This window comes from Lutra lutra, chromosome 3 (genome assembly GCF_902655055.1).
Source record: "Lutra lutra chromosome 3, mLutLut1.2, whole genome shotgun sequence".
Classification (NCBI taxonomy): domain Eukaryota; kingdom Metazoa; phylum Chordata; class Mammalia; order Carnivora; family Mustelidae; genus Lutra; species Lutra lutra.
The window spans coordinates 132,365,160-132,387,637 of record NC_062280.1 but is presented as its reverse complement, the minus strand read 5'-3'; the positions used below and the strand labels follow the sequence as shown (position 1 = coordinate 132,387,637).

Below are 22,478 nucleotides of genomic sequence, written 5' to 3'. Positions count from 1 at the left end.
AAGATTTTATTTATTTATTTATTTGACAGAGAGAGACACAGTGAGAAAAGGAACACAAGCAGGGGGAGGGGGAGAGGGAGAAGCAGGCCTCCCGCTGAGAGAGACCGAAGTGGGGCTTGATCCCAGGACCCTGAGATCACGACCTGAGCTGAAGCCAGATACCTAAAAACTGAGCCACCTAGGCGCCCCCCAAAATAAGAGACTCTTGGATAGAGAACAAACTAAGGGTTGATGGAGGTAGGTGGGTGGGGGATGGGCTGGATGGGGGATGGGCGTTAAGGAGGGCACTTGTGATGAGCACTCGGGCGCTGTATGTAAGTGATGAATCACTGAATTCTAATCCAGAAACCAATATTGCACTATATGTTAACTAACTAGAATTTACATAAAAATTTGAAAAATACAAAAACAAAACAAAAGCATTGAGTTGGCTCTGGAAAACACAAAAATCAAAGCCACAGACAGACCTGCCCTTAAAGAGCTTACAGTAGAGGAAGAAAGGACACAGAATGTGTGTTTTGATCTAAGAAAAGGAGCTCAGGTTTGAACATGCACTGTTTTGAGTTAACTGGCAGAAATTTCTGGAACTAAGGATGGAACCAGTAAGGTATAGATAATTCAACACTGACAGTAGACAAGATCATAACAATTAAGAAGAGCAGCTATATTGAACGCTCTATGTCCCAGGCCACATGATACCCTAATGTCTTCACATGCATTATCTCTTTTAATGAGGTTGGTATTATTATTATTATTATTATCCCAAATAAAAAGTGAGAAAACTCTACAAAGGCTAAAGAACTTGTCCAAGGCCTCAGGGCTGACAGGTGGGGATGATAGGAGTCAAGGTCAAGCTGAAGGGCTCGGAATACATGGAACCAGGGTGCCAGGCCTTTGACCAGACAGCGTTTCCCTTAGGTGTCTCTACCATTCTGTTTGAGGGAAGCAGCGCCATCGTTTGTCTCTCGGATTTTCCCCACAGCACCTCGCACACCTGGCCTCCAGTTAGTGTCTTTGACCAACTGACTTTTTAAGTCTCCTCCTTTGTGAGGTGGCTGTGAAATGTTATCTGAGACATTGAACTTCATTCCACACACTCGCACTGAATATCTAAAGCAGGCAGGTGTGAGAGTGGGATTCAAAGATAAGTAAGATGTGATTCCTAGCCTCTAGAAATTTCTGATTTGTGTGTGAGGAGGAGGGAGAGAGAGGAAGAGAAAAACAACTCAAACCAGCTCCTGCCACAGTGCAGACCCTGGGAATCTTCTGGGCTCCAGGCCAGGTCACAGAGACACTATGACCCCGGGAACAGCCTCACGGGGAGTCTTGATACAGGACTGACTTCCCCACTAGGCACAGCGGGAGGAGTGCCTGGGACCCTTGATAGGTTTAGGAGTACTCAAAATGTTTCTACTTTTCTTTTAAATCGGAAAAACAATGGATAATAGTAATGAACTCAGCCTGGATTATACTTATTTTCTGCTAACACAGGCATTTAAAATTTTTTATCTATTTAATTAATTATTTATTTACTTATTTGTTTACTCGTTTATTTGCTTGCTTGCTTGCTCACTGACTTACTTACATGGAGGTAGAAGATCATGAAAGCAAAAGTGTCCAGGACCTATGAAAGTCATAGCTCCGCTCTAGGGGCCAGATTAGACGCTCAATGCGTGCTGGTGCTGGATTTACAGGTACTGGATTTTATAAGGTGCTAAAAATTGTCCTTGACTCTGAAACTTGGGGTAATGTTTTATCATCGATTAACATCTCAAGGTCCAAAGTTGATAGGAAAACAAACTTTAAACCATGAAATTTTGTCCTTATAAGACCAGGGGGGAAAAAAGATCCAAACACTGGCATCCCCTTCCTGGACCCCAAATAGCACCCCTGTGTGCCCCCAACCCTAGAATTATTCAGAATCAATTGCTAAGAAACGAGGTCCCATCTCTCTCTCTGCTCCGAGAATGCAAGTGCCAAGAGCAAAAGCCACATTCTGGAAACACATACGTAACCCACGCATGCTGACAGTGACTGAGAAGGGAAACCACGCCAACCCGCCTACTTCTGTTCTGCTGCTCATCAGTGGGCATGGGAGGCCCTGCCGGCTACTGGCTGGGGAGTCAGACTGGAGGGGGCACCAGAGCTGGAGTCCAGAGCGGCGGCTGGTCTCAGGAAGAGGTGACTGTGGAGAGGGGAGTGCAGTCCCTTCGGGGCCACTGGTACCAGAGCTGGTGGGAAAGGCAGGGCGGTCAGCACAACCCGAGAGCAGGGCTTAGCCCAGAGGCGGCCTGTTCCCCAAGTCCCTCAAGGGATGGCTCTGGGTGTTAAGCTTCTTTCAAAGCCCCACAAGGACTTGGAATCAGGGTGAGGGCAGTTAGATGACATCTGTGAAGGGTAAGAAGAGACAGTGACTCATGCTTGCAAATGCTGACCGATGCTACCTCATACCTGAAGCGCAAAGTGACATTTCTCGCCCTTTCCCCAAATAAATCTTCCCTGTGCTGCATTCTCCGAGGACCTCAAGGCCTGTCAAGGACTTGGCCCCGAGCTCATTGAAACCACAGTAGATTGCCAAGTTTTGCAGATGTTTGCACTGACTGCTTTATGTTTTGCAATATTCTAGAGCTGTTCCCAAGTGATGTTCATCCATTCACCAAGTTAATGCCTAATAAGAATGATCTACAAAGGGTGACAGCTCCAAAAGACGAGGAGAGGGAAAAGCACCTCCAAAGAGAATGGATGGGCAAAATAAATAAATAAATACAGCGTGGTTCCTAATAGCTTGAGGTGCGGAAAAGGGAACTTGAGCAGGAAAAGAAAAGAAGACAACGGGGTTTATTTATGGACACACGGGCATGTTTCTTTTTCTCAGAAGTGCTGTGAGACCCCACCTGGGCCAGGAATGTTTCCGCTGACCCGATCCCGAGGGGAGATGTTAATACGGATGAGCACAGAGGAGCTGCGACTGACCTCCACGATTTGGGCTCTTACGGAAACATGGATCTAGTCAGTGGCCAAGGAGGGGTTAGTTCCCAGGGCAAGAAATTTGTTTGGCTAACTCTGAAGGAAGCAGAATGAGCCCAAACCTCCAAAACTTGAATTACAATTCCTGCTTTTTAGTCCGCTTTTATCTACAGCATCTCATTTAATGCTGGAAAAATCCTGTGGGCGTCCATATTAGTATCTCTATGGAAAGGTAGAGAGTTAAAGGCCAACTGACAAGTTAGCAGCAGATCGGGGATTAAAGGACAGGCCTCTTTTCCTTCCCGGCATTTTGTGTGATGTATAAAACACTAAGTATGCTTTATGGCTACGATGCGCCGTATGGGCCACACATAGTGTCTCCAATCCTTCCCTCAATGCTACAGGAGTGGTGTTATCATCTTCATTCAAAGATGCCAAAATTAATGCCCAGGGAGAGATTATGCAACAGACCTGAGGTCACAATCCATTCAACAAAAAGATGAGGCCTCCGTTTTGTGCTAAGCCTGGGCTTTCTCAGATACCAAGCAAAGCAGGTAAAATTGAGAAGAAGGAATTACTAAAAGGTCTCAGTCAAAGTAAGTTGTATTTGAATAAAAAAATTATTTTTAAGGCAAAATAATCATTGGGTGCACTGTGGGTTTTGTTTTTTTGGGGGTTTGTTTTGTTTTGTTTTTGTTTTTTTTGTTTTGTGCTAACAGGCTGAATTCCATGGAGGAACGGGAGAAGAGCCGTAATTGCTTGGAAAGATTGCAGATGTACCCAGACTCATTTTATTAATTAAGCAGGCCTGGATGCTAATTCAGTTGCTATGCACCAGAGCTCCCGGGACATGCACACAGAAGCAGAACCTTTAAGGAGATTTATATATAATGCAGGTGGGAATTTTAGAAGAGGAGAGGAGGAATGTGGTTGCACAGCCACGCTATGCTAAGCACAGAATCCAGTTTCTTAATAGCGTCGGTGGCTGATGCCACCCCAGCTCTCTACCGGCTGGAGGACATGAGGAGGGACACAGACAATTATAACAGTAAATATAATAGTAATAATCATAATAAGAAAGCATTCTTAAACAAACACAATTCTGGACCTATCCTCTTTGTAGGACCCCAGCCCCCCTCAGTGTCCCCCAGCTTGCGATGGGGCCCCAGGGCCCCGGGCAGACTTGCTGTCTCACGGTGGGCAGCAGCCTCCTGCTGCCCCAGGTCCCCCCTCCCCCTCATGGCAGCTTCCGTCTCTGAGCCGCCAAGCTGCTGATGCTGCGGAGGCCTGACATCGCCCTCCAGCTGGAGGCTGCCCCCGCTGACCCCGGGCTGCCCTGTCCCTGTCCTGCTCCGGAGACTGGCCTCAGGGGCAATCTTGTCTTTAACACGTGGCCTCCTCTGTTCCAGAGGTCACAGAAGACTGCGCCCAGAGCTCCCCACGTCTTACGGAGATTTTAATGAAACAGCTCTCCTATTTATTTGTGTTGCTGCCTCCATTGCCCGGGGCCATGGCACCAGGCCAGGAGGAGGGGGGCTGAGCTTTTGGGGGTGGGGCTCAGCAGGGACAGCACACTTGCTGTCCAGTCCCTTAGCTCCCAGCCCTGCCGCTCAGCTGGGCATCAATTCTTTATCTTCCCCTCCGTTTCTCCCAGACACGTCTGAATCTGGGGGTGAATACGGTTTAGCTTGTACCCTGCGACACTCACTAAAGCTAACCAGGTTTCCCCCCAATGTAGGAGATTCCGCCAGAAGAGAACAAAGGTCACTGCGGTCGTGTGGAATCTGATTAACACAAAGCTGCAGAAACACACTCCTGGACGAAACACTTTCCCCAGCCACCCCAACCCCTTGGGCAGCAGGAGCTGTTCTCGCTCCGGTGGAATATGGGTCAGTGTGCTTTGCTTGCCCAGTGGGGTGGGTTCAGCGCCCACATTTCAAGTCGGGTTCTCCTATTGTTATTTTAAAATGGTGTATGTTCAAGAACGATGCTATTGCTTGAATTTAAAAGGAAAGGGATTTAAACAAAGTTTATTACATTGGGATAAAGAAGCAAATGTTGCTTTTTTAAAAAATCAGGACTACTAAGGCATAATGTACAGACCTCCTCTCCAGTATGTAGTTGGTGACAGATACACACAGTTGGGCATTAACCGCGATCGGGTTTCCACTCCCTTCCCTCCAAAGTTTCCCTGTGTCCCTTGGCATACCCATAGCCTATACCCCAGCCCCCCACAACCATCAATCTGTTTTCTGTCCTTACAGTTTTACCTTCCCGAGGATGTCATCTGAATGGAATCATACACTGTATATAGGGCTTTGTGTCTGGTTAATTTCACCGAGCACAATGCCTTTGAGTTTCATCCCCCTGGCTCTCTGTACCAGCCTTTCATTCCTCTTTACAGCGGAGCAGGACCCCTTATTTGGAGGCTCTGCAATTTGTACGTACATTCACCAGTAGATGACTATTTCGGTTGTTTCCAGTTTTTAGCTGCTATGAACACTTGTTTACAAGTCTTTGTGAAAACATATGTTTTCACTTATTTGGGGTAAATACCTAAGAGTGGGATTGCCGGGCCGTTTGGCAAGTATATATAGAAGATTTTTTGGAGCTGAGGGGAGTCTAAGAATGTTGCTTGGGTGGCTTACACAGGGAGTAACATATCAAGGTGATGGATTTTAAGAAGAATTAGCTCATCTCCGGGGTCTGTCCTGCCTTCCAAGGCCTGAGGTGAGTCAGTTGACTGCTTTGTTGGGCTGGACACAAGGGACAGGGCAGGTGTCTTTCATTATTATTAGGGGGCTTCACCACTTACAATGTTGTGACCTTGGCAAGTACTGAAGTTCATGGTTCTTTAGTTTCCATTGCTTTAAAATGAGCCATAGCATTGTGCTTATTTCATAGAGACCTGTGAAGGTTTTTTAAAGTAAAGATTGGAGTGTAATGCCTGTCACCTAGCAAGGACTTAATAAACACCACCTATTTAAAGTCGACGGGGAAATCAGAACTAGAATTTAAACTGAAAATGATCATAGCAGGGATAATTTGTCTTCCTCAGGAGCTCTGGTATTTTGAACCAAATATGCTTGCCAGATACCATGAAGAACACATTCATGCATTCAGCACATATCGAGGGCCTGCTGAGTGCCATGAGAGGAAGACAGGCCCCGTTCCCATCCTTCATATGGAGTTTACAGTCTAGTGGGAGAGACAGGTACATGAAAGGTATATCTTATGTGTGTCATTACGACCCAGAATGAGTGCAACGAAAACTGAGAGAACAGGGGAGAGTGTACAACCCTTCAGGCCTGCCAGCCCTACACCTCTCCGGGCACAAGGATGACCCTTTACCATTTCTTTCTTTCCTTTTTTTTTTTTTTTTTTTTTTTTAAGATGCTATTTATTAACTTGAGAGAGAGCTTGTGCGAGAGAGAGCATGAGAAAGGAAAGGGTCAGAGGGAGAAGCAGACTCCCCACTGAGCAGGGAGCCATGTGGGACTCAATCCTGGGATTCCAGGATCATGATCTGAGCTGAAGGCAGCCCCCCCCCACCCCCCATCACCCGCACCACCAACACTTTACAGTTTCTAACCTCAGCTCAGTGATTGCCTGTGCTTAAGAGGAAGGGAAGAGCATCTCCTCCCAATCTCCTTCACTCATTTCCCCCTTGATTCATTATTCATCAGCAGCCATTTGCCTGATGCCCTTTAGAATCAGGCTGCCATCCTGGGTGCCAGGGCCATGTGCACACAGGAGTAAAACAAGCTTCTCCTGCCAGGGGGCTTACAACAAAGTTGAGGATGGGACCAGGATGTATGCACAGTGACATCTCGTCTCCCCGCTGCAACCACTCCATGAAAAAGATCGCGCAACTTTGATGAGTCCATGGGAGAGGGAGCTAAGCATGGTTTCCATTTCTGCTGGCCCAGATTTAGCAACGGGAGGATCCCGCAGGGACTAAAGTTACAAACTGGCTGCTTTGGCTAAACGTGACCCACGGACGTGGGGACTCGTCTCCTTGGGGGCCCGAGGGAGAAGTTAAAGCCCCCAAGGAGGAGGCAGTAGAGGACGTTAGACCCACCCACCATCAGTCCCGTCCCTGAAGCCAGGTAGTGATCTCCAGAGACTTCCAGAGGAAACTGAGAGCAAACGAGCCGCGGGGCTGCTGTGGAGATGGGGAACATGTCTTGGAAAATAACAACTGTTTCAGAAAATTGGAAAGGCACTAACATGCTGAGAAGCCAGTCCTGATGTGCAGCAACCAGGACCTGCATGGCAGTCTCAGGGACTAACAGATTGGCCTTTCTCGTGGGTCTCATCCAGGCCCAGCCCAAGGCAGCGACTGGCCAAGTGGTGGCGTTAATGCCACCTGTGTGTTCCCCTTTCGTCCCTGCCTAAGTTTTCAGGTGCACCCACTGAGTGCCTTCTGAGCGCTAGGCACAGTGCTTGGTCCTATGGGTAGATGTGGGTTGCATTGGCTTTTCCAGCACCCTCAATTCCCTTGGGTACCTGTTCCTTTCCCCCACTCCCAAATCATGTGATGTTGCGGAGCTATCCATCTCAGGTCCATACTCTCCTAGTCAAGAGATGGCCAAGACATCCAGGCTCCACCATTCTACCCTTTTTTCTGGTGGCCAATATTGGTCATATGATGTGAACTGGACCAGTTAGAGACTCTTCTGCAACCCAGGTATGAAAGCTTTGTGGTGAACTATGGTATACTGAACTATATATCCTAGAATTTCCTCTCCAGTATGTTTTTACACAGGGTGGGCTATAAGAGACATTCTGTTGGGAGATGTGAAGGACAGAAGGGAAGCGGTAGCCATTTTGTAAGATACACTTACCTTCTCCTAGTTATTCCCTCAAACACTAATTTGGGTGCTGCTAAAAAGGGATTTTACAGATGTAATTAAAGCCCCTGATCAGTTGACTTGAGGTTAGGGACATTATCCTGGGTTGGCCTAACTTAATCAGTTGGGAGTCCTTAAAAGAAAGCTTAGGCCTTCCCTGGACAGTGGCTTGCACCCATGCCTGTGGGTCATGCCTGCTTCTGAATTTCCCCCTCTATAGGCCTGCTCTCTGGAGTTCTTATGTGCTTATCCAGCCAATTCCTCGTGATAAATCTCCAAGGGTGTGTGTGTGTGTGTGTGTGTGTGTGTGTGTGTGTCCTATTGATTCTGCTTCCCTGGTTGAACTCTGACCGGTACAACAAAAGACAGGGTTTTATGTTTCGGTTATTATTGCGGTCCGCCCACTGTCCCGTGCATCCGTTTTCTTCTCCTGTTATACTAGGACTTCTGATTTTCAGCTAGTCTCACAGCCACCCTGAGGTTCAAAAGTCAAAAGGTAAGTATTGACCCAAGAGAAGTAAGAACCAATAGCCACAGAAAGATTTGTACACTGATATTTGTAGCAGCTTTTAAAAATTATAGCTAAGAATGAGAAAAAATCCAATTGTGCATCAAATAGGAAATGGATAAATAGACCACGTACATCCATATAATGGGGTATTACTCAGCAATGAAAAGGAACAACTACCATTCCCAAAGCAATATGGAAGAACCTCAAAAGCACTCGAAAGCTAAGTGAAAGAAACCAGTTTAAGGCCACATATTTGCAAATCATATATCTGATAAGAAAATTGCATCCAGAATATCTACATAACCCTTACAATGCAAAAATAAAGACATGTAACGTAACAGAAAAGTAGGTCCAACAAAATCTGAATAGAGATATCTCCAAAGAAGATACATAAGTGCCAAGAAGCACATAAAAAGATGATTAACATCAATAGTCATTAGAAAATGCAACTTTAAAACCACAATGAGATACTATTTTACCCCCACTAAGATGACTAAAATAAAAAGACAGACAATTACAAGTGCTAACAAGGATGCTAAGGAAATGAGTACCTTCCCCAAGGCAGAAAGAGGACCTAGAGTTATCAACAAAGATAGGGAGTGGGGTAGGAGAACCTTTATACTTCAGAAGAGCAGTGACTCTAAAGGAGAAGTCCACAGACAGCTGCTTCAGGTGCTGATAAGTGGTCAAGGAGGATCCAGAAAAGTAAAGAGGGGCATGAATCAACCAGATTGTCCATGTCCCCCAAGACAGACCCACTGGCTATACCACTCCACTGTGACTTGCAGGCTTGGGTAAAGGGGTGGGAAGAAGAACTTGAAGAAGTCATAAGAGTGAGGCAAGCTCTTTAGGAAGATCTGGATGTATTTCTGGGTACAAGGGACTGCCCCAGAGAGTGCAGTGCAGTGGGAGGAGGCCGAGAGCCCAAGAGGATGGAGTGGGCTGGATGAGGAGTAGGGCTTATGGTCCTTTCCCCAAGCTACAACCCCTTCTCCTCTTTCTCCAGTCAGAATGAATAACAGACATCTTCACTCAGGATATTAGAAAACTTAGTTTCTCAGGCCAAAACCCATTGGTATGATAATAATAATTGTAACTGATTTATTGGGGGCATAACTCATTAGATATAAACATGAAATGGTTTCTTCTTTCCAATAACTAGCCCTTGATAAAGTCCATGTTGAACTCTCCCTCCTAAGGACCAGATGCCCTCATCACACCAACTTGACCACATCCCATTAGTTTCCATCACTCTTGGTTACTAAAATGTTCAGTGTTGGCATCTAAAACTCAGTCTTTGTCATGAAAATGTCTTCATTCTTGAACTGGGGCTATCACTGCTTTGAGAGGAGGAGGCAGTGTGATCTGGCGCTGAGACTCTCTCTTTCCAGTAAGACCTGGCTTCGCCACTGTTGTGCCCGAAGTATATAGTCTCTGTTGGTCACTATCACGGTGGTACGTGGCCTTGCGTGGCTCAGTCTGGTTCCCTGTGCTCTATAGGCAGCCTCATCTGAGGTGTTACCCTCCACTTAGGCAGTGTGGGGTCTCTTCTTGGAGAAATGTTCAGTTTCACCTCCACTCCTGAAAATAGTTCAGCTCCACTAGCAATGCCTATCTTCCACCCATCCTCAGATGTGGCGTCTCATTGACCTTGAAATGTCCCTGGCTCTCATGCCCTTGGTAAATGTTGCACTCCTTCATGGCCATAACCTACTATGCCCTCTTCCATAACCTACTATGCCCAGGAATGTTCACATCCTAACCCAACTGGGGCTCCCTAAGAAGTAGGAGAGCCAGCTAAAATAAGCCAAATATACTAGAAAATTATTCATTGTTCTTCTGAAATTCAAACTGAACCGGGCATTCTGCAGCTTTACTTGCTAAATCTGGCAATTGCTGCAGAAACAAACTCTGAGGTGAAGACTTGCATGCAGAAAGCTCATGGGGGAGTGCGCTGGGGATTGACACCTGTGAGGGAGTGAAGCCAGCAGAAGTGGGCAGAGAAAGGAGTTGAACTGAGATGCAGTCACAACAAAGACCTCAACCCACCATCCTGGGAGCTGTGGAGAGGGGCAGATCCTTCAGAATCTCCCTGCATTGAGGGGAAGGTGGCTGGGGCTTTATACTTCCCAGATGACCCATCAGCAGATGTGGACTGCCCCTGGAAGGTGTGACCTCCGGCAGGGCAGGGCTCCTCAGCACCATCCAGTCTGTCATGAGAGGCTCAGCTGAGAGCTGTAAGCCGCCAGCCAGTCCAGCATAGAGAAGTTAGACCTCTCTATGGAGTGGAAACCACCTGCCATTGGAACTCACCATACAGAGGTTTCACCTCCATCAAGCCGCAACTAGAATTTGAATGGTCATAGGGCAAAGGGCAAGAAACCAAGGTAAGAAGAAGCTACACTGCCCAGACTGGACTATTTTTGTGAGGGAACCTGTGATTTTGTTTAGGCACAACACTCTTACCAGGAATATCCTTGGGTATAAAATGCACACAACCGAGTTTAAAACTTACAAGCCTAAAGTGTCTGTACAGCTTTATGACCACTTCAGAGTTAACAGTGGGGCTCCGTGAGCATCCTTCCCCTTTAACAGAGGTGCATGCGGGGCTCACATGTGCACCCACCACATGATGCAGGGGCTTTACAATACAGCAAAAATCACGACAGAGCTCACATAGCTAAATACAATCAACAAGTTACAGAACTAAAAAAAAAAAAGCTGGAATGAAGCGAAGCTTTAAGACACAGTGGGCCCTGAAGCCCTGTCCTGCGCTCAGTCCTGCACCCGTCCCCGCCCGGACCCCCTCCCGCTCGCTCTTTCCCACGGTCCCGGAGGGCAGGGGCTGACTTCTGACACACCGGACACTGCTTTGGCTGGCTTCAGCGAAGATCTCGGAGGTCAAGCCGCCCCCTCTGGTGTCCTGGAATGCCCCGCTCCGCTTCCTACACCCCTGCTGGCTTGGCAAATTCAGCCGCTCACACCCACAGCCGCACCCAGGCCTTGTCATCACCGGGGCTGCTCTCGCAGACACTCCGCACTCCATCATCCCATTCGCTGGCCACAAACCCTGTTTTTCCAGTTGTCTCCTTCCCTCCCGTCCCCGGGCTGTTCTCCCAGCAAGGCAGGCTGCCCCGGGTCCCTCCCTACACCACAACTCAGCACCTCAGCCGCGCTCACATCAGGGTCCTTGCCCCTTTCCTTCCATCCTGCCCACCTAGGGCATCGTACCTGGGGGCTGCTGGAGCAGTGCCCACAAGATGGCGCTGCAGAGTGAGATCACACCCGCCCACCCCACCCCACCCCCGCCAACCCGCTCCCCGCCATCACCCCCCACCCCTGTGTTGGCTCTTCTTCCAAAGCTACTCAGTGGCCCTCTTCTTCCAGACAGTCCCCCCTCACTTCTCCAAGAACGTCCCAATTCCTCCTGCCCTCCTCTCCCCGTCCCTCCAGCTGGTGACCTCACCTGCTGCTTCACAGAAGATGGAGGAGGTCCCCAAAGGAGAACGCCCCAGCTTTCTGCTGCTTCCTCAAGCTCAGGCACACCTCTCCATTCCCTCCTCCTCGCGCTGGTCTCAGAGGAAGATGAGGCCCTCCCCGTGGAGAGCCCTTTTCCATCTGGACTCCCAAACCTCTCTCCTCCGATATCTTTAGTCTCCTGCTACCGTGGTTTCCTCTCTTACCAAATCACTTCCTTTCTGCAGTCTCCATCTGTCTGGATGTATAAATATACTCAAGATCCTGCCGGACTTTAAAACGAAATTACCAAATGACCCTAAAGTTCCAAGAAGAATCAGCAGGTTCCTGTTCTGTTGGCATTTAGATGACCTGAGAATGAGCGATGGGTAAAGTTTCTGTTTCCACATGCTCCACCTACAATTCAAGTCTGGGAAATATGCCTCCTGCCTCAGCCACCTCCCTGCAATGCCTGCATCGTGATCCGTTTCGGTCTTAACTGGACCACACTCCAGTTCTTGGCTCTGTAGACTGTTCTCTCCTTGAATGTCTTCCCAGGATGCTCTTGTTCAGGTTCTCCCGTGGGCATCTGACACCTTGGTGCTGTAAGCGTTCTTCTCTGTCCTCCTTGCTTCTCTCTCTGCTCATCCTCCAGTGGGTTAATCCCTTCTGAGCAGGCCTGTGACTTCCAAAGCATCATCATTTCCAGCCATCCGTCTTCTGGGACCTCCAACCCAGATGTGGAGCTGCCTCCCAGACTCTCCTCCTGAATTATCTGGGGAGACAGGGTTCCTCAACCCATCACAGCCAGACCCACATGTCTTCTCTAGACAGGTCTGCAGACTAAGTATGCGTACCACCATTTACCAATGGACTCAAAACCAGAAACCTAAGAAGTGTATATGATTCTTCTCTCTTTCTCCTGTATCCAATCTGGACAGAAAACAAGTATACAGGACACCTGGCAACCACCTGACTAAACTTTGAGTTTCTTAAGCAGTATTCTGATGAGTTTGCATCTTAGCACTCATTAGCAGTGTTTGTTCATGTCTTTATTCTTTGTCTCACTGGCTTATCCAGCCACAAACCAGAGTTCAGTGTCTTCTGGGGCCAGTACTCTGCTCAGCATGGCCTGTAGTGGCATGGGGGGTGGGGAGGGACTGCTAATGGGCACAGGGTTTCTTTTCAGGGTAATGAAAATATTTTGAAATTGGATTGTAGTGATGCTTGCACAAGCCTATACATTAACTGAAAAACATTGCATTGTGTAATGTGTGAATTATACCTCAATTTTTTAATTGGCTTACCTGTGTTTTAATTTTTGAGTTGTAAGAGTTATTAGTATATGCAAGTTCCTTATCAGATATGTGATTTGATAAGAACTTCTCCCATTCTGTAGGCTGTCTTTTTACTTTCTTGGTGGTATTGCTTGCAGCTCTGAATGTTTGAGTTTTGATGTCATCTATGTATCTGTTTATATCTTTATATATCTGTATTTCTCTATATATCTGTTTATCTATATATGTCTGTTTATTTATTTATTGTCACCTGTGCTTTCCATGTCTGGAAAACCATTGCCTAATCCAAGGTCATGAAGATTTGCTCCAAAGTTTTCTTTTAAGGTTTTCTAGTTGTAGCTGCTTTTCCATTGAGGCTTATGATTTCATTTATTGTGTGAAGTAGAGATCCAACTTTATTTTTTTCCCCATTGAATTGTCTTGGCATCCTTGCTGAAAATCAATTGACTATAAATGTATGAATTTATTTTGGGACTATCAATTATATTCCATTACTCTATATATCTATCCTTATGACCTCCAGGAGACCTGGACCCATGCCAGTACCACATAGTCTTGATTACTCTTTGTTAAAAATCTTAAAGTTGGGAAGCATGAATCCTGCAACTTTTTCTTATTTTTCAAGGTCTTTTTGCCTATTCTGGGTAGCTTGAACCTTCATGTGCATTTTAGGATCAGCTTGTCACTTTCTGCAAAGAAGCCAACAGGTCCTAGAAGATAACATAGGAGAAAAGCTACATGACCTTGGGTATGGTAATGACTTTCTAAGTACAACACCAAAGGCATGAAATAAATAATTGGTAAACTGGACTTCATTAAAATTAAAAACTTCTGCTTTGTGAAACACAGTGTTAAGAGAATGAGAAGACAAGCACAGACTGGGAGAAAATATTTGCAAAAGACACATTTGCTAAAGGACTGTCACCCAAAATATGCAAAGGACTCTTAAAACTCAACAATAAACAAAAATAACTTAGTTAAAAAATGAACCACACACCTTAACAGACACCTTGCCAAAGAAGATACACAGATGACAAATAAACATAGGAAAGGATGCTCCATTTCCTTTCTATGTCATCAGGGAAATACAAATATAAAAAACAGTGAAATATCATTATACATCCATTAGAGTGGCCATAATAGGGAGCACTGACAACACCAAATGCTGGCAAATACGTAAAGCAACGGGAACTCTAATCATTGCTGGTATGAATGCAAAATGGTACAGCCATATTGGAAGACACTGTGGCAGGTTCTTACAAACTAAACATACTCCCATCATTTAATCCAGCCGTTGTGCTCTTATTGTGTACCCAAAGGGGTTGAAAACTTGTATCTACACAAAAATTTGCACATGGATGTTTATAGCAGCTTTTTAATAATTGCCAAAACCTGGAAGCACCCAAAAATATCCTTCAGCCGATGAACAGATAAACTGTGGTACGTTTAGACAGAGCAGTATTATTCAGTGCTAAAAAGAAATGAGCTGTCAAGCCATGGAAAGACTGGGAGGAACTTTAAGTACATATTACTAAGTGAAAGGAGCCAATCGGAAAAGGTTACATATTGTATGATTCCATCTATATGACATTCTGGAAAAGGCAAAACGATGGAGACAGTAAAAAGCTCAGTGGTAGGGGGTAGAGGTGGGAAGGCATGAATGGGTAGACAATAGAGGATTTTTAGGGTAGAGGAAATACTCTGTATGATATTGTAATAGTACACACATTACCATCCATTTGTCCAAACCATAGGATGTACAATTCCAAGACTGCACTATCATGTTAGCTATGGATTTTGAGCGATTGTGATGTATCATCATAGGTTCATCAGTTGTAACAAATGTCCCACTCTAGTGCAGGATGTTGAAAGTAGGCGTGTGGGGGGCAGGGAATGGAAAATCTAGGTACCTTCCCCTCAATTTTGCTGTGAACCTAAAACTGCTCTGAAAAATTGTTGTAAAAAAATAAAATACAATAAAAAGAAGATGCCATGAGGAGTGCTGTAGGTATTGCTTTACAGCTGTAAATCAATTTTGGGACTGTTGCCATCTTCATAATATCAAGCCTTCTAATCCATGAACATCTTTCCATTTATTTAGAACTTTAATTTTTTGTAACAATGTTTTGCAGTTTTCAGTATACATGTATTGTATTATTTTGTTAAATTTATACTTAAGGATTGTTAAATTTACATCTAAGCATACTATTGTAAATGAAGTCACTTTCTTAATTTCACTTTCAGATTGTTTATTGCTCATGTATAGGAATGCAACTGATTTTTGCACATTGAGTATTATTATAGCAAAAGAGTGTTGGATTTTGACAAGTATTTTATGTGTCTAATGAAATGATCATGTGGTTTCTGTCCTTTATTCTGTTAATATGATTTACTACACAGATTAATTTTTTTTTTTAAGATTTTATTTATTTGTCAGAGAGAGAGGAGAGCGAGCGAGCACAGGCAGACAGAATGGCAGGCAGAGGCAGAAGCAGGCTCCCCGCCAAGCAAGGAGCCCGATGCGGGACTCGATCCCAGGACGCTGGGATCATGACCTGAGCCGAAGGCAGCTGCTTAACCAACTGAGCCACCCAGGCATCCCAAGATTAATTTTTTATATGTTGAGCCAACCTCTCATCCCCAGAATAAATCCCACTTGGTCATGGTATATAACCTTATATACATGTTGCTGGATTTGGTTTACTAGTACTTTGTTAGGATTTTTGCATCTGTATTGAAGAGGGATTTGGTCTCAGTTGATTTTCTTTTTAATTTGTGACGTCTTGGCTGGTGTTGGTATCCGGGTAATTCTGTGGCATTCTTGCCCAAAATGCATAACTTGAGCTCCATCACGAGGATATCGGACATACCTAAATTAGGAATGACTCCACAAAAAAAACGGCCAGCACTCTTCAAAAGTGTGACAGTCATGGAAGAGAAAGGAAGCTTGAAAAAAACGGGCCATCGTAAAGGCAACTAAGTTGACATGGCAACTAAATGTGAGGTGTACTATTAGATGAGAAACTGGAACACAAAAACTACATCGGGGGCAATTACTGAAGCTTGGTGCAGGTGTATAGATTAGATAATAGAATTGGATCAATGTCATTTTCCTGACACTGGTAATTGTACTGTTTCCTGTAAAATGTTAATATTTGGGGAACTCTTTTACTAGTTTCCCAACTTCTTTTATGTCTGAAATTACTACAAAATAGGGAGTTAAAAATTAACAACAACAACAAAAATTTGAAGTGTGTGTGTCTGAAGTATCATTGGTTCAGTGAGGGAAAGACAGTTTGAGAGCCAGAGAAGCATGAGAACCAAGGTTGGTGTCTAGTATTTCTGGCACCTGTAAGGGACTGAGTAGTTTCTGGAACCCAGAGTGTGGAAGGGGAATGGGACCAAGGGCAGTGAGGATACCCTGAAGGCTGTGGGAAGTCATGGTGGGACTGGACACAGATGCAGTCAGATGAGCTTTTTTGATGGTTGATTTGGGAGACCAGCAGGGACAGATAGTAATACAGGAGACAAGGGAGAGACTAAGGGATGGGAGTGATAGAAATAGAAAGAAATACAAAGACCCTTATGAACTTGCAAAGAGAAATTATTTTGCCCAATGGTGTTACAATTTCCATAGTTTCATTGTAGATTTTATTGTAGATTTAAAAAAAAATCTAATATTGGAGGGGCGCCTGAGTGGCTCAGTCAATTAAGTGGCTGAGTCTTGATTTCAGCTCAGGTCATGATCTCAGGGTCATGGGATCAAGCCCCATGTCAGGGTCCATGCTTAGCATGGAGTCTGCTTATCCCTCTCCCTCCTCCTGCTTGCGTACTCTCTCTTTCTATCTCAAATAAATAAATAAAAGTCTTTTTTAAAAAACATTAAAAAATGAAAATAAATAAATCTAATACTAGAAAGAAAGAAAGACCATCCTGATGTCTGTATCTACAACAATAACAATCTTCGACCCCCAATTCAATCTCAGAGAACTGAGGAGTGTGCTTGGGTAGGAATTAAAATGAATGGACTTTAAATGCAGGGAAGGGAAAGGACTTTCTTCACCATGCTAAAGAGATCTGGCTAATCGATCAGAAGATCCAACCTTGAGGAGCTACAGTTTCTTCCTTTGAGGATGGGGGATTCTCACAATGACCTCCAGGAGAGACTTGAGAAAATTTCTATCAATGGAGAGCTGAGGCAAACTGCATCTGGGTTTTGGTGACCTGGAGGAAAACTATTTTGACCAGAGAACTAAGGCGCTAGAAGGGAATGACAGTCTGTGATGGGAAGAGCAGGATAGGGAGGAAGAGAAGAAGCAGGGTGACCATTCCCCTTCCTGTCAGTTCCTTGGAGTTCTAGAGACACCAGCCACTTCATTGGGGTCTCTGGTATACTTTTAAAAAGGAGGGGGAAGGGCGTCTGGGTGGCTCAGTGGGTTAAAGCCTCTGCCTTCCCGTCAGGGCATGATCCCGGGGTCCTGGGATGGAGCTTCGAATAGGGCTCTCTGCTCAGCAGGGAGCCTGCTTCCTCCTCTCTCTCTCTCTGCCTGCCTCGCTGCCTACTTGTGATCTCTGTCTGTCAAATAAATAAATAAAATCTTTAAAAAAAAAAAAAAGGAGGAGGAGGAGGTTTGAAACAAGTTTGCATACATGCTGCCATATTTAGAAATGTTTACACCCAAGAATTATTTTTTTCACTAGCATAATTCCAACTGTATCCATTGGGTTGTACCATGTAACATTGAAAGTTGGCAGCAGTGAGTTGTGGGTAAATTGGATGCTAATATGGGACTAGAAATAGCCTGGATAGGACACGGAGGAGCTCAGGCAAGAGGAGAGCCTACATGCCTTGCTGGGTGGAGTCCCTGGACCTGGCTCTTGTTTGAGCAGAGGGGAAATGAGTCTCTAAGGAAGGGGGGGTTCAAAGGGCAAGGTCGGCCATACCAAATGCTTCTGCTAGGAGACGTGGAAACTGAAAGATAGCCAACAGATGTTTTATTGAGCAGTTCTTGAGGATTCTATTAGTTTCCTGTGGCTGCTGTAACAAACGGCCAAAAACTTGTTGCCTTAAAATGTATTTTCTTGTAGTTCTAGAGGTCAGATGTCCAAAATCAGTCTCTTTGGGGGTAGGGACAGAGTGTCAGCAGGGCTGGGTCCTCTGGAGGCTCTAGCAGGGAAATGCATCCCTTGCTTCTTCCAATTTCTAGAGGTTGCTGGGGTTCCATGGCTGGCGGTGAACCTGGCCACTCTGGTGTTGGCTTCCGTTGTCTCAGTGCTTTCTCCTTCAGTGTCAGAGTTCCTTCTGTCTCACTCTTGTAAGGATACTCATGATTGCATTTAGAGTCCATCCAGATAATCCAGAATAACTTCCCAATCCCAAGATCCTTGGCTTAATCACGTCTTCAAAGTCCCTTTTGCCATGTGAGGTCACCTCCTCCAGGTCCAAGGTTTAGGATGTGGATGTCTTTGGGGGCCATTACTCAGCTTCCCACAAAGACCTTGGTGAGAACAGTCCCCTCACGGCTGGGGGTGTAGGAGCAGAATGCAGAGGGGCGATGTTGGCTGGGACCCTGGCTGGATGACTCATTTGAGACTGTGAGAGAGATATATGGGTGGAGGGAACCAACACCTAGGAATGGACTAAAGAACGGTTTGCAGAGTTCTGGTACAGGAGCAGAGCTGAAGATGTGAAGATGGACATTGATTATTTGTGAAGAGTGTGATTAACATGAAAATGGGAGCAAAAACCATGGCCAGGGTTAAGGATGAGGGGTCCCAGAACTTTAGCAGTGTAGGCAACACCAAAGCGTATGGAAAGTTGCCCAGCCTTCAGCCTTCTGGGTTAACAAAGACACTGATGGACAAGTCGTGGTCCTGAATGATTCTATCTACCCTAACTGCTAAGATATTCTACTGTCTTCCATGCTCAGTTTCTTAAAGCTATGTACATCTAGAGCATAAAAGGGCCAAGAAAAATTATGAGGGTTTTCAGGTCTGTGTGTGGTTCCTCTACACAGCCCCAGAAACCAGGAAATGGCATGTGTGCAAGCCTGGGCCCAGAGATGGGATGAGATGACACCCTCTTCTCTGGGCAAAGAAGCTATTAAGTCAAGAAAGAGCTAATTTGAGAAAAAAAGCTCACAGCAATGCCACTACATGGGCCAAACCCCTTTCTTTCTCCTTCTGAGTTTCCTTTTCTTCTCTTAATTGGCAAGAGCATGGCAGATGTTTGAAATGCATCTTCTCTGATTTGTCAGGAGGAATCACAATAATTTGATGTTGCTGTCCCTGGTCCAGCTTTCCTTGTGCCTTTTAAAACTGAAACAACTCTTGTCTTTTTAGTTTTCTATTCCTTTCTCTTCCTCCCCAGGCTCATCTCTCTGTTTCTAGCGAAGCTCTTCCGGGGGTTGTGGTTATTTGCAGTATACCTTCTCCTACTTCTCTGTTCTCTACTCTCTTCACTCCAGCCACACCCCACCCCCTCCCCACCATGCTACTGTCCCCCATTTTGAGAGGGAGAAGGTGCTCTCCAGTATCTGAAGCAGTGTTCTGACAAGAGCCCCAGACGTCCCCAGCAGCCTCCGGAGTCTGTTACTGCCCGGGGAGGGAAGCCAGAGGCCAGTCAGGGCTCCTACCCGACACAGAGGAGGCAGAATCCCAGATTCCCAGAAACGCATTTGGGTCTGTCTTTGTGAAAGAAAATGATACTTCTCCAGGCAGGTGGTACTATTTTGGGGCACATTTTAATGTGCAATTTCGAGTGCACATTTGACACACAGCTCAGACAGAAATAATCAGGTTAATGTGTGTCTGCCCTGTCACGTGGTCAGGCTTGAGGTGAGAGCAGATTTACACACCGAAATCAAAAGGAAATAGCGGGAACCGTCTTCTGCTACATTCCATGACAATAAATGGTCGCGCGATGGAGGGTTGCCAACACCACTCTCCCCTCCTTTTACTCCCGCCCGGAACGTTCTTCCGTTTGAAAGAAAGTGAATTTCTGAGGTGCTTGCATGCATCTGATAAATACAGATTTTTATTAACAGGGGCGCATGTAAACAAAGGCTACATAAACAGAGAGACACTGGGCAGCAAGGGACATGTATGCTCAGTGTCAGGAGATTTTCTTAAAATGAAGTGTAAGGAAGTTGATAGGAATTCTTGAGCAGATGTTTTGGTTCAAGAAGATATCCTGCCTCTCTGATGTCTGCTGCAGAAGATGGTCAAAATAGAGGGCTTGATTTCCACGGCGTCGGGCATTTGTCATTGCATGTTTTTGTTCAAGGAAAAGCGCTTTTTGTTTTCTTTTGTTTTGTGCGGGGGGGCTAGGATGCTAGAGAAACAACATATTAGATTCACAGTACGTGGTTTTTTTTTTTTTTTTTTTTTTTTTTTTGGAAAGTTCAACCTTCAGATGAAAGTACCGTACTGAGGGTTATTTTTTAAGTAAAACTCCACGGAAAGCGTCCGCCTGTGAACACATGAAGAAGTAGAAGCTCCCCACATCCAGCCCACAGGGTAATATCCAAAATATGCGTGTGTCACCCTTTGGCTCCCTGAGGTAATGAATCAGTGCAGACTCTGCAAAAGCAGCTGTATTGAGCCTGCAAGTCACCTCGGCCACAGCCTTCAGAGTTGGAGGGAAGAAACTTCGAGATTAAAGGGCAGCATTTTCCCTCTGAAATGAAATAATTGTGATATGGGATTTGCTTTCCCCCCCCACGTTTTGAAGAAAAACAATGTTCTTCCTGCTGTGATGAATTTATTCAGGAGGTTTGAAAGGAAAGCCGAGTCCCAAGAGGAGGAGGACCCTGAGTCAAGAGGGTGAAGGCTGGGTTTTCAGCACATGTGTTCTCATTTATCAAGGGGCGGTGCTCGGTGTGAAGGGGGAAAATACCCAGGGTGAAAAGATTCAAGGGGATCAAATTATTTTTCCATTTGTCTCAGAAGGAAAGGAAGAGAGGAAATAAAAGAGGGAAGGAAAATCATTTCATTATGTGGTAATCAAATGCAACGTGGGCTGGTCAGCGAGTGGCAACTTTATTTTTCAGAGAGGCTCACTCTAGGGTGTCCTGAACCTCCCAGGGTGAGGCTATGACTGTGGAATTTGAAAACAGCGGGAGCACAAGAACAGAAGTTGCAGGGATGTCTACACTTGTCATCTCTCACATGACCTCTTGGCTACGGTCCTTCCTCGCCCCACCTGGATGAATCGGTTCGAGGGGGAAGAGGGAAAGGAAAACTGAGTTGAACATTTACTACACGCGAGGCATTGCGCATGCGTTTTCTCCCCCACGATAAACCTGCAAAGTAGACGCTATTGTCCCTAGTATAGAGGTGAGCAAAAAGTTTCAGTATCTTGTGAGCCTTGTCCAAAGGGCCACTGCTAGGAAGACCTATCCCCTATCAGAGCCAAGCTCTTTTAGGTATTCCTCACCGCCCTCCTGACAGGTGTCTCTGGCATGGGAGCTGCCGGACTGAAGGTCACTTGGGCATCACAAGATAAAGGCCCAAATGATGTAACACATCACGCTGCTGGTCAGTTGCTTTGCCTGCTTTAGGGCACAACTGTGGTGTGAAAATCCCGGGTCCTGAAGCTATTCAGTCTTCCTGATCCTGCACCCTTCCCATGAGCGCAGCACCCTAACATAGGGAATTCAGTCCCACATCCCCCCAAGACCTTTCTCTCAGATCCTCGCACAGAGCGAAGGCCACTTACGAAATACCTGCTCGCTGCCACCTTCCAGAATTCCTCAGGAAAGTCACAGTTGGGCTTCACCTTGACTGTGCACACTGGGCTCAGGAGAGATGTACTAGGCTCCCCAGAGCTGTGGGGAAAGAGGGATAGAGTGACCTAGAAGCTGAGGTTTTTGCAGATTTTTGAAACACAAGTCTCCTACTTTTCTTTTAAGTTTAAATGTGGGCCTATTGTTTTTTCCTGATAATAATAAACAGGGTAGGGAAAGAGAAAGACACAGGGGGAAAGAAGGGGAGAGGGCAGGTGGCAGTCGTGTCAAGCAAAATGATCCAAATTCAGTTCCAAAGAGGTGTAGATGCAGTTCTACGGTGTTTCCACAGCGTGGGCTCTTCCCTCTGTGAGAGTGAGGGTGAGCAGGTCAGATACCAGGAGGCCCCATCAGGGGGAGCAAACATGCCTCACAGGCCAGTTCCAGCCTCTGCCAAGCGGCCTGCTCTGCTGATAGGAGTGGACGGGGTAGATTTTGAAAAGAAATCCAGAGTCCTGAAATGTGATCACTAAGGGACTGGGGAGATGAGATCCTCAGTATAAAGGCTCAGGGCCCATGGTCCTTCCCGATGTGCAGGAGCCCATGTTGAGGCCTCTCGTCACAAATGTGATTACCCTGTCCCTCCTATCCAGCCAGGGCAGAAGAA

At 45.8% G+C, this 22,478-nt stretch overlaps 1 long non-coding RNA gene across 2 annotated transcripts; it reads left to right on the top strand.

The window, feature by feature from the left end:
• The first annotated feature begins 5,424 nt into the window (after positions 1 to 5,424).
• LOC125096311 (uncharacterized) lies at positions 5,425 to 21,961 on the top strand. Of its 2 annotated transcripts, none has more exons than XR_007126134.1 (3): positions 5,425 to 5,697; positions 6,026 to 6,192; positions 20,488 to 21,961. It is a non-coding gene; the product is annotated as an uncharacterized LOC125096311 (long non-coding RNA). The 2 variants fall into 2 exon arrangements; XR_007126135.1 differs by lacking the exon at positions 20,488 to 21,961 and adding an exon at positions 12,036 to 13,066.
• The last annotated feature ends 517 nt before the right edge of the window (positions 21,962 to 22,478 follow it).